Source organism: Lacerta agilis, chromosome 3 (genome assembly GCF_009819535.1).
Source record: "Lacerta agilis isolate rLacAgi1 chromosome 3, rLacAgi1.pri, whole genome shotgun sequence".
NCBI classification, from domain to species: Eukaryota; Metazoa; Chordata; class Lepidosauria; order Squamata; family Lacertidae; genus Lacerta; species Lacerta agilis.
The window spans coordinates 60,428,525-60,440,612 of record NC_046314.1 but is presented as its reverse complement, the minus strand read 5'-3'; the positions used below and the strand labels follow the sequence as shown (position 1 = coordinate 60,440,612).

The 12,088-nt window shown below is 42.0% G+C and overlaps 1 protein-coding gene across 3 annotated transcripts in view; it reads left to right on the top strand.

Annotated features, from left to right (window-relative positions):
* Window positions 1-12,088, top strand: part of HIVEP2 (HIVEP zinc finger 2) — a 141,510-nt gene that overhangs the window by 59,485 nt on the left and 69,937 nt on the right. For 2 of the 3 annotated variants that reach the window (XM_033143913.1, XM_033143909.1), the window contains exon 2: window positions 88-301. The gene's annotated coding sequence lies outside the window, so the exon portion shown is untranslated. Of the gene's footprint in view, window positions 1-87; window positions 302-2,669; window positions 3,136-12,088 lie in introns of those variants that run through there. The other variant, XM_033143910.1, reaches the window with a different exon arrangement.

Here is a 12,088-nt window from a genome sequence, read left to right as displayed (position 1 = left end):
TGTTAATCTTTGTTTTGGTGGGCCTCCCTCCTGCCCTGCCCTGCCCTGCTCTAAAATTTGATTGTTTTTATCTCCCATGTTCTGCAGGAAATGAATTGCTGCTTTCTTGGATGCTGGTGACAATTACAGGGGGCAACAGAGGCGAGATGCTGATAGGAGACTGGAGGAGAGAATAAGCACCAGACTTCTCCTGGGAACTTGCTTGGGATAAATCAGCTACAAGCCACCAATGAATATTTCTAAAGAGGGCTGTTAAACTAGGGCAAGCAGAACTGCCGGCGTTTACACACAGGAGAGAAACGTGAGTGCTTAGCGAAATCTCTGGGCTAAAAATAATTTGCACTTTTATTTATAACAATGTTATCATCGTCGAGGAAAGTTAGGCAGAATTGTGCATGGCAGGGCAAAAAAGATTCTCACCTGCTTATTGCAGTGCAGGGATAAAGACACAGATCTTTTCACTGTTCTAAATAACAGTGACTTGCATTCTGCTATAAGTGAGGGTCAGTTGTTACTGTTGGCTGCTTCATAAAGCCAAATGATTTTCATTACACAGAAGAATTCAAATAAGGCTACTCTGAGTAAGAATCGACTATATATTTGACTGTATTCCTATGGATTTTGGTGCCAAGTACACTCCAAAATTCTTTTATGTCTTGGATTTTTTAAAAACATGGCTTCGTATTGAATACGGCTTCATATTGAGAAGCAGAATATGAATGATTGTAGCCATCTTTAAACAATAGAATCATAGAGTTGTTGAGTTGGGACCCTGAGGATCACCTAGTCCAACCCCCTGAAATGGAGGAATATGCAGCTGTCCCATATGGGGTTCAAATGCCTTGGCATTTTCAGCTCCATGCTCTAACAAAAAACATGGGTATAATGTACCAGCTGCTGTAACTCACATTTTGAAACACTTTTTAGTTTATAATTTTTGTTGGTTTACCATATACAAAAAGAGTAAGTTTAAATGTATGACAACACTAGTTATCTTCATAAGTTTCAGTCAAGAGTTTGATATTCCCTAATTAATTTTCTACGGCTACAATATTGCAACACTTACCTGGGAGTAGAGTCCACTGAACTAAAACAAGTTTGCTTCTTCATAGGTTTGCATTATTAATGACACAATATAGGAATACATTATTTTACCACACAATTCTCTACATATCTACTCAGAAATAGGTTCTGTTTGAGTTCGTTGAGACTTAGTCCCAGGTAAGTGGGTATATGATTACAGCCTTGGTGGCCTTTTGGAAAAAGTTCCATCCACTTTGCGCATGTAAAAAAGAAAACATTTTCCTATAAAATTATCAGGGTGCCTAGGAATTAATGTATTTTTAGTTGAAGGAAAATCTTGTCCATTATTGGGATGTACCCCTGTTTAAATATACTAACCTTGAAGTGAAAAGGGTTGCTCATTTTTCCACTATTGAGAAATCCGAAGTTTTTGTTAGGGTGACTAATAATTTCATACCATCTGATATGATTTACAGAATTTCTTCTACTTTATTAAGGCAATTTATAAAACTATTAAGCTGGTTTTCAAGGGAAAGAACAGCTTGTAATTTTTCTAATAGGATCCAGTATCTGAGCCCATTCCTTTTATCATGCCACTTTTGGGCAACATGTTCATTGCTCCAATGGATCTTATCCAATGTTCTGCTTGTTTATAATAATTGAATCAGGAATGGATCCTGCCTCACATTGTCCTATGAGCCCAAGTTGAAAGAAATGCCATTTTCCTTTTAAGGTGTTGTTTTTTTTGTATCATAAGATTCAGTAGCACTGAAAAGCTATCACTGGGTGAACTCCAACAAAGCTTGAGCAGGTCTCTGCTGCTGTAAAAGGCCTTCTATGTCATTTCCTGTCCCTGCAGGCTCCCTGCACCCTTAAAATCTGCTCCAGGACCCTTTGGAACAAATTTTGAATGCATACGGGGGGGGGGGGGCTAGAGGGGAAAAAAGAAAATAATCCACTTGTGTAAGTGGACTTCCATTGTGCAAGCCACCAGAAAGCCAGTCCCCAGTGCTCTAGTCTACAGTTGAGTGCAACTAAGAGTTGTGACCCAAGGCGGAGTTAGGCAGATGGCAGAGCAAGCTGGGTTCTTCAGTCACGGAATAGGTTTAGCTCCAAACCCTTGTAGCAACCCTAAATTGTTTCCTTTACTTTCTCCGGTATACATGTGGGACTGGTTAAGTTTAGTCCCATGGGGGAAAGTACAGCACTGCAGTGGGGTTGGGGGACTGGCATGATGAGAGCTGCAATCCTGAACGGTCCAGGTTTCTCTGAGGCACAACGTATATGTGCACAAACCACACAGAGCTGCAATTCATCCCCAAGTGTCTCTAGAAGACGTGATTCAGAAACTTCATTTCACCCAATGCCGTTCTAGATCCTTAAATCTGGGACTACGTTTTTGCTCTCGAATTTCTTTAAAGGAAGCTACTTTTGTTGTAAAGCGATTTAGGGAACCGAAACCAGTTTTTTTTTATGATGTTGCTTTTATACAAGTGTTGAGCCAGGCTGCTCTGCAGGGGCCAAGGGGAGGAGGATAGAAAGCACATTTAGAAATGTATAGGCAAATGTTAAGCTGTGCACGGCATAATATTTTTTTTAGTAAACGAAAACCATCGTTGTAAAGATACATCTTATAGGTAGAATTTTGTAGTCTGCATCTCCCCCTTTATACTTCGTCATTATACTGCAGTGTCAAAAAATGCAGAAACAGCTTGTAATTGCAGTTGTTTATTTAAACCAGCCACTTGTGGTTCTGTCCACTGAATATGCTTAAACTCCAGCCTTTCACAGCCACCTAAGAGCAGCAAATTGCCTTTGGGTCTCTTGTAAGAATATCTAAATGTAGGCTGTTGAATAATCCCTTTGGGGGCCCTGTAACTATTTTTATGCCTGGATATGCGTCATCAGTGGGTATTTTCTCTGGTGACTAGCTTACATCAGTAGGTCTCCTACCATACATTCTATAACTGAGTGACTTATGATTGATGGGAGTCACTGCTGCTGTTTAGCTTTTATCTGTGACCTCGAATAATGGACAACTGGAATTTCCAGGCTGTTATGTTCTTTGGAGTGACTGGAGAGATGAGACGATTGCATTGCTGATAAATGCAGGTAGTACCGGGGAAGGCATTCACTGGGAAATCGGGAAGGGGGAGAAAGGGAGCTGTTCCTTGTCTGAACGGCAGTAAATCCTATCTCTGTTGTTCAGTTTCCACTGGGAAAGGTATGTTTCCCGAACCTACGGAAGAAACTGCAATTGGATTTCAGGACGTGATGTGTTGGCTGCATTGTTTCCTAGTGATCTATGTACTGGAGTGTAGCAGGAGCAATGTGTATGGTTCAGTTAGCTGATCTTTTATCCAAGGAATGCTTGCTTCCCCCCCCCTGCAGCTCTGCTGAGAGTGATGCTGTGGAATGTAAAGCGGCAGAGGAGGGAAGTGTTTTTGTGCTCTTTCAGGTTGTTGTTGTGTTTCTGCGTCTGTTTTTTTTAAAATATAAGAATACAGAATGGCGAGCGTTTGATGCAGGGCGTTCAGTCCAGATGTTCTCCAGGTGAAATCGTAGCATGCAGCAAGCAAGGCAGTTCTTAAATTGATAGGTTACACCTGCCTCTGTGACCTGCTGAGCTTTTGGTAGCAATTAATTTCCTGCTCTCTTTTAAGTTATTTCTGGTAGGGAAATGAGTAGCGATTATAAAAGGCAAATTAGTAAATGACCCCTTCTGTTCCTTTTCCTCCCACCCTTGCCACCTCCCCCCTCCCTCTATGACATGTGTAAATGAGACTGCGGTAGGCTTGTGAGATTTCTTCTTCTTCTCCATCTCTGTTGAAGCACACTCTGTGAGGACAGCTAAGAGCTGGAGCCAGCTTGAAGCACTTTCGCCTTCCTTTCTCCCTCATGTTTACTCCATTTGACACAAACGTGATGGCAGCGGATGCCACGTTCAACTCTTAGTGACTTCTGACCTCAGGACTGTCAAGCTCTTTCGCTGGCATTCAGGCTGTCAAGAGAATGACAACAAGGTGCACGAAATACCGAGTGGGTGAGGTGCTCTGTGTGGATCTGAAAACAATTAAGCAGCTAACTCTGCCTCTGCATGGAGGAGAATATTATTCATTTGTTTGTGAAGCTATATAATTGGAGGGTCACAGTAATGGGCTTTTCCTCGTTCCTTGGTGCCTCTCTCATTATGAGTGGGATTCCTCGGAGCCCTGCATTGTATTTTGCAGGAGTCGTTGCAAAACAGGCAGCAACAACAACAAACCAGTCTTATACTTCTTTTATTTTTATTATTTCTGTGGTATTAAGGATGCAACCCTTCCATCTATTACGCCTTCAGTAAGATCAGAGGTGCTAGAGGTTCCTTTAATCATACGAAGAAATTCCTTCTCAAGCCCATAGATCTATATCCATAAATGTTCTTTTACCCTATTAAGATATTATACCAACAACTCCCTTCTTGTCATCCATTCATATATCTGCTATTAGACAAAGACAGAATACAATGTTGACACTTGGATAGCTTTGCTCTGAGACTAGCAGGCAAAGCTCATGCTGGATTTAAGTATCCCAAAGTATAAGGCTGTAATTTATAATGCTTGGTTTTGAGTAATCCAATTGACATCCCAAGTATAATTCTGAAATTGTGCAACTCCAGATTCACCTTTCCCATTCATTTATCATTAGCAAACTTTTGAGCTTAACTTAACTGTTTGATAATGCAGTCCGATAACTACTCAGGAGTAGCGATCCCAGGTAAGTGCAAACAAGCTGAAGCCTCAGAAAATGCAAATAAGTACCATGGTTTGACTGCCAGGTATATATTTATGTATTGCTTTTTTATTTCAAGAACCTTTGATGACTAATGCAAGCTGGTTATATAATTCACAGTAAAAGGTTAAACTCAAAATCTTGATGGGACTGTGAGTCATTTGCTGGGAAAACCAATCACTGAACTCTTCTGGGATTCTGTGTTTAGGAAATGTAATGTTTATGTGTGCGCTTCTGTGTATTACGGGTCCCTTAGCAGGTGGTGTCAAAGGCTCATCTAGAAATAGGATGTGGGTATTACTGTTGATTTTCTATCAAAGTTTATGTGGAGAATTCAGTGGACAGGCTTGTTCACAGTCAGCTGCATTTAGGATTTAACAGAATTGTCCTGGGACTGGATTGATTAGTGTTCCTGGTCTGTGTTCATCTTTTCCTGCTATATGCTTTGTTTTGACCTGAAAACCAATTGCAAATCAGTCAGTAATTACCTTATTTTGGGAGACTTATGTAAGCAGTGTGTGTGTGTGTGTGTGTGTGTATCAAGCCCCCCGGTGGGCTGCCTCATGTGACTTGTGGGCTGAATTTGGCTAGGTGGGGCACAGGTTGTGCAGACCTCTTACACTGTAGATCGATTTGGGAGCAGTACTAATTGGGTGAGTGGAATGACTTTGCAAGGAGATGATTTGGTAAGGAAACCATTGCTAGTGGGTGGACAGAACTGGTTCCTTCCACTATACTGGCTGCAGCATTCCAAGAATCCCTGGACTTGTTTCATAACCAATACCTGGTAAAAATCAGACAACAGGAGTTGCTGTGGGGCTTAATTCCATTCCTGGCTGCTGTACTTCAAAGGTAAATGATTTAAATACCTTTTCAGACCCCCTTGGCTGTGAGTTCTGGAAGACATGCTCCCTGCCTTGCTTGCCTTTTCCACCTGGCCTGGGAGGGCAGGTCCCTGACTGACTCCAGCTACAACAGCTGAGGCTGCTGAACAGACTAGTGGGTCTTTGCCTTGCCTAATAAGGATAGCTATGTGGGACGCGGGTGGCGCTGTTGGCTAAACCACAGAGCCTAGGGCTTGCCGATCGGAAGGTCAGCGGTTCAAATCCCCGTGAGGGGGTGAGCTCCCATTGCTCAGTCCCTGCTCCTGCCAACCTAGCAGTTCGAAAGCACATCAAAGTGCAAGTAGATAAATAGGTACCGCTCTGGCAGGAAGGTAAACTGTGTTTCCGTGCGCTGCTCTGGTTCACCAGAAGCGGCTTAATCATGCTGGCCACATGACCCGGAAGCTGTACGCCGGCTCCCTCGGCCAGTAAAGCGAGATGAGCACCGCAACCCCAGAGTCGTCAGCGACTGGACCTAATGGTCAGGGGTCCCTTTACCTTATGCTGGGACTAGACAACAGAAGTAACAAACGCTTGTTCCATTTCTGCATTAAAAGATATGGTGGTATGTTCCTTATTGAAGAAGCCAGCATTTGAACCCTCTGATAGAAATCATGATTGTCCAGTATACAATATTCCATTACTGGACAAAGTGTTTGCGGATGTGTGGGGTTGAGCTCCACATTTTCATTGATGATGGTAATTATCTAGATTTCTTGAAGTTGGGTTGCTTTAGTGTAGCATCCAGAATCTTCGTTAAGGTGGCCTGCAGTATTTCTGTAAAATTGCAATTAAAAATCATGCAGCATCTTGCACAGCACATTACAGTTGCTACAACAGGCAGAAAAATCATAAAGTGATCTGCCAAGGCCCTCAGCAATTTTTAAGAGAACCGCTGGGGGAAATGGTTTTGAAACCACTGCCTTCGTGCACATTGTATGAGGTGACCCTGATGTCGCTGGACCTCTCGGGGATATTTGATCCCATCATAGCATATTGTTCAATAACTGGAAGATGTGTTCATATTTCACCAAGCGCTTTGGGCATGAATTCTTAAAATCACTGTAATCCAGGCATAGGATGTTGTAGTCCCAAAACATCTGGAGGGCCGAATTTGCCTATGCCTGCTGTAATCAATAATTTTGGAGCAGTATTTTCACTTAGGTTGCAATCCTATGCACACCTACTTGGGAATGTAGTGTATGAACTCAGCATCCAGGTAGGCATGCATGGGATCAGGGACACCACCTTTAAAATGAAAGCAAAATTATCCCCAGTGGGTTTCAGAAGCACAGCCTGCTTCTGAAATTTTAGAAGTCCTTCAGTGTAAATACTGCAAAGCATTGATAAGTCAGTTTATCAAAGCTGCCCTCGATGTTTTAATTGGATGCTCTGTCATATTCTCATCCCAAATCATGACCTTGTAGCCACCCTGCCATAACATGGTTATGGTTGAGTAGTGCAGCTGCTGTATTTCTGATTTAAACCTAACCTCTCTTTTGAAGTGTGAAATTTGGCATGCTTTGACACTCTTGAATTCATTCCAGGCCCAGCTGGAAAGATGCCATTGACTATAACACAGGCAGAATCTGGCCCTAAACCAGAGGGTATTTCTATTTTTATTTATTTCAGCCTCCCCATCCCATACTTCTATGAATTTAGATTAAGTATTGTCATGCAAATTTTCAAATGATTTCTTTTAAAAAAATGAAAGATCTGAATATCAAATAAGGATTGGTAATATTTTAAGAACCACACTGAAATATTAACAACTAACTCAATAGGAATTCAAAATGACATTTGCTAATGTTTCCTGGTGTTGAAAAGAAAGGGAAGTTATTTTGTTTGAATAAATCAAGTAAGTGGTAGACAATATATTAACAATTATGGGCACAATCAAACTGAATTTCCTTTGTTTGGATAAATAGGAACATAGGGACATTACATTATGGGCATGATCCAAGTGAAATTAGACACTTTCTTTTAGCTCAGTCAGTTTCAGAGAGAGGATTTTAAGCATACAATACTCTCAGTGCCCCAAGGAATCCAGAGCTAAACACTTGTTTTTTGCCCTCTCAGTTAAAATGCATGAATAATCCACACGCTTATGTTCTAAGGAAATCGACAGAACTGAGGGATCATCCACACTTCTGCTTGCCCTGTTGTTTCCCCCTGGGGAAACCTGCTCTTTACTGCTGAATCGGAACAAATGTCAGTTGAGTTTTCTCCGCTTTGATGCTTGCTCAGATTTAGCACTAAAGAGTAAGCTTTCTGGGGGAAAGCTGTGGGGCAAAGGTAAAGCTGCTCTGACGCATGATTTATAGGCACAGGGCAAGCACAAGTGTGGATGAGCCCTGAGACATACTGAATTTGTGTGTGCTTTACTTGCCCTAGGTAGAGAATGTTTTAGACGATTAATAGAAAATTACATAAAGGAAACATACTATGCTTAGGGAGTCCTAAACATGTATTGGGGAAGAAATCCCATTGAATCCTCTGGAATGAACTTCTGAATAAGTGTGCTTAAAAAGGTAAAGGTAAAGGTACCCCTGACTGTTAGGTCCAGTCATGGACGACTGCAGTTGCATGCTCATCTCGGTCTAAAGTGTGCATAAAGGTAAAGGTACCCCTGACCGTTAGGTCCTGTCGCAGACGACTCTGGGGTTGCCGTGCTCATCTCACTTTACTGGCCAAGGGAGCCGGCGTACAGCTTCCGGGTCATGTGGCCAGCATGACTAAGCCACTTCTGGTGAACCAGAGCAGCGCATGGAAACACCGTTTACCTTCCCGCCGGAGTGGTACCTATTTATCTACTTACAATTTGACGTGCTTTCGAACTGCTAGGTTGGCAGGAGAAGGGACTGAGTAACGGGAGCTCACCCCATTGCGGGGATTTGAACCGCCAACCTTCTAATCGGCAAGCCCTAGGCTCTGTGACCACAGCACCACCGACATCCCAAAGTGTGCTTAGGATGAAACAAAATATAAAAAATCCTTCCAGTAGCACCTTAGAGACCAACTAATTTTTTTATTGGTATGAGCTTTCGTGTGCATGCACACTTCTTCAGATACACTGCTTAGGATCATACTGTGTGAATATAATTTAAATGTTATGTTCAGTACATCTTCTGAGAGTTACCAGCTTGAGGGTCAGCACTCTGTAAAGTGTTACGCCCTTGCAAAGTATTCCTCCTCCTCCTCCTTTTCTTCTGTGCTTGCTGATTGTGAGAACGTTTTTGCCTCTTTTTATTATGAGGAGATTGCAAGGACCTCTTCCCCCTTACAGCTTAAAATGACCGACAGAAATTTTGTGTCTCAGCTCTCTATTTTGTCCCTCCCCATTCAGCTCATGACCGTTCGAAGGGCCTGTCATTGACAGGTCATCTGCAATGTCCTGTTACGTTACATTGTGCTCCCAATCATTCATTGCCTCCTTCCCTCATTTAATTAACTTAAGGAACACATGGGTTAAAATGCTTTTGCTGGACATTAAGCCAGTGCGGTGCCACACCTGTTCAGGTACATGAATAAGGTGAGAAGGAAAGGCTGCCGCACACTAGTAGTGTACATGCATTGGATGAAGATTGTCCCAGGTTCAGGCTTGGCATCTTCAGTTCAAAAAGGATCAGGTAGCTGGTGACGGGAAAGACTAGAAATCCGGGAGAACTATTGCTGGTCATAGAAGACAGTACTGGGCACAAGGCAACTCCTATGTTCCTTTGTGGGAAGGAAGCAATTACAGTGGTATCTCGAGTTACAAACGTCTCAGGTTATAAACGCTTCAGGTTACAAACTCTGCTAACCTGGAAGAGTTACCTCGAGTTGAGAACTTTGCCCCAGGATGAGAATGGAAATTGTGTGCCGGCGGCGCAACGGCAGCAAGAGGCCCCATTAGTGAAAGCACGCCTCTAGTTAAGAACAGTTTCAGGTTAAGAATGGACCTCCGGAATGAATTAAGTATTAGAATATGTGTGAATAATGGTTCACAAGTGAAGTTGCTGAGAAAACTTTGGATCGTCTCTGCCTCCCAGGTGGTTCCCATTGATGTTGGGAGGAGGTAGCAGCAGGGATCCAGCCATTATAAGAAATGACCTGGTAGTGCACAGGTGGGAAGCCTATAAACCTCCAGATGTTGGTGAACTACAATTCTCATCTGCTCCAGCCAGTATGGGATTATGGGATTATGGGAGTTGCAGTTAAGCAACATGTGGAGAATCATAAGTTCCCCACCCCCGAGGTAGTACCCTACAATTAAAAACTGTTTACAATTTTCCGTATATATGATCTATTAAAGTGGAAGTATAACCATGTGATAGGAATGTACTACCACCCGTGGTGAACTTGATCAATTGAAATAAAATAAAAAATTCCTTCCAGTAGCACCTTAGAGACCAACTAAGTTTGTTCTTGGTATGAGCTTTCGTGTGCATGCACACTTCTTCAGATACACTGAAACGGAAGTCACCAGACTGGAAAGAGAAGTGGCTGAATTGCAACTAATCATCAGACTTAAAACCATGGAGAAACCTGGTCTGAACAAAGACATTGGATTCTTATCTCATTATACATGACAAAGCTATCTTTAGCCATCTCACCTCTTGCCTTTCCCTGTAAGACCCTGTAAAAAAATTTCCACACCTATCAGCTGATCACCCATTCCCACCACCCTTCTGAGTAATACCCCTCCCCACTCTCTCACTATATTTAAGGGTCTGGTGACTTCCATTTCAGGAATTTTTTATTTTATTTTGTTTTGACTATGGCAGACCAACACGGCTACCTACCTGTAACTTGATCAATTGAAAAATTGCATTGGTCCCAGGCTAGACTTAAGCTTGCTTTCTTGGCTTTAACAACCAGCAGAAGCAAGCAGCTGTTTTTCCTCTGAGAAAGTTCTTTTGTTTTGAGTAGCAGAAGCTCATTTCCCATCCCGGAATTGGCTACATCGTAGAATAAAAATGAAAACTGTATTTTTAACATTTCCGGGTCCTGCTACTTGAAATGTGTGCCTGCATACTGTGAGTGCTGCACAATGCGAATGGACATGCAAGGAACTGAGGAAAGGTTCTCGTTTAATGTGTAAAACCTACTGAAAGTGAAATTTTGAGCTAAAGTATTGAGGCAAAGAATGGACCTCTGGCTGCAGACATCAAACAACAGAACTGTTTTGAAAGTCAGAGAAATGTTCCACTGGACTTTAAAAAACAAAACAAAACACCCCTTCCAAATACTGAAAACTATTTTTACCCTCTTCCTGCAAGATATTAACAAAATAATTTCTGAGCATAATTTTTCTTTTGGGGTGTGTGTTAAAATTGCTTTAAAGGAAGAACTGAATGTTTAAGACACGTGTTAATGTGTGTTTTAATTTAATCTTAACATCAGTTAGCCACATTTTAGCATCACTGTGATTTTTTTTAAGTCCCCACATAAATTCTTCAACATTTTAGTGCATGCTTCTACCTAATATATTCATTTTTGTATGCCATTTTGCCCAATGCACACAGTTTACGTGCAGTTTCCTCAAATATTGTGCATTTTAGTGTCCTATTTCAGTCCGTGCATTTTTGTACACTTTTTGATGAATAACTGCACTGAAAAATTCAGAGATGTGTGCATTTCAAAGCATGTCTGAGTTCTTGTTTGCATTTGGGAAGAACAGATGAGGTAGGTTCATGCGAATGGACCTGAATTTCTCCCACATACCTATGTGTGTATTATGACATCAGCTGATTACGTACAGAAACCTGGTCCAGCTTCTCATTCAAACCACTTCCTGGGGTTTTCTAGGTTGAGTCAGAGGCTACCACAAGGCTGCAGAGCTGCTTGCTGCTCTAAGATTTTATGCTTTAAATATTAGCCTTTTTAGAAAGTGTCCGCCGCCCCACCCCCCGCCGTCTTGATATTAACTTCTTTTTCCTTGTTTGTTCTTGTGTAACATAGTCTAAATAGGTTTGTTTAGTCTTGGTTGTCTTATATACAAAGGGTGTTTCCGATGAAGTAAGTGCATATATATTGTCGTATTTATTTTATGTTGTATTTCCTTGTGCACATCTGACGATCCAGCGTCTCCCAAGAGACTTGGCTTTATGAGAAAACAGTGACACGCTCTAAGCGGATGTTGGTGATGAGCTTGAGTTTTCTCTTTGGCTGGAGGTATCGGGGCAGTAAGAGTTCTCATAGCCGCTCAGTCTGGGAGTTTGTGTTACCGTTTTTTACCTGCGGACAGTGTGTGGCTTGTTAATTCTTGCCTTCTCTGAACTGCAAGTCATGAATTACAGCTGTAGATTTAGCCGACTGAGAGGAAGGAATTTGTCTGCTGTACAGTAAAAGGAAGTATTTGCTGTGTTATTGTAGCACATGGCCCCTTGCCATTTTTGATAAAGCATTCAAGCGTCATGCACCCAAAG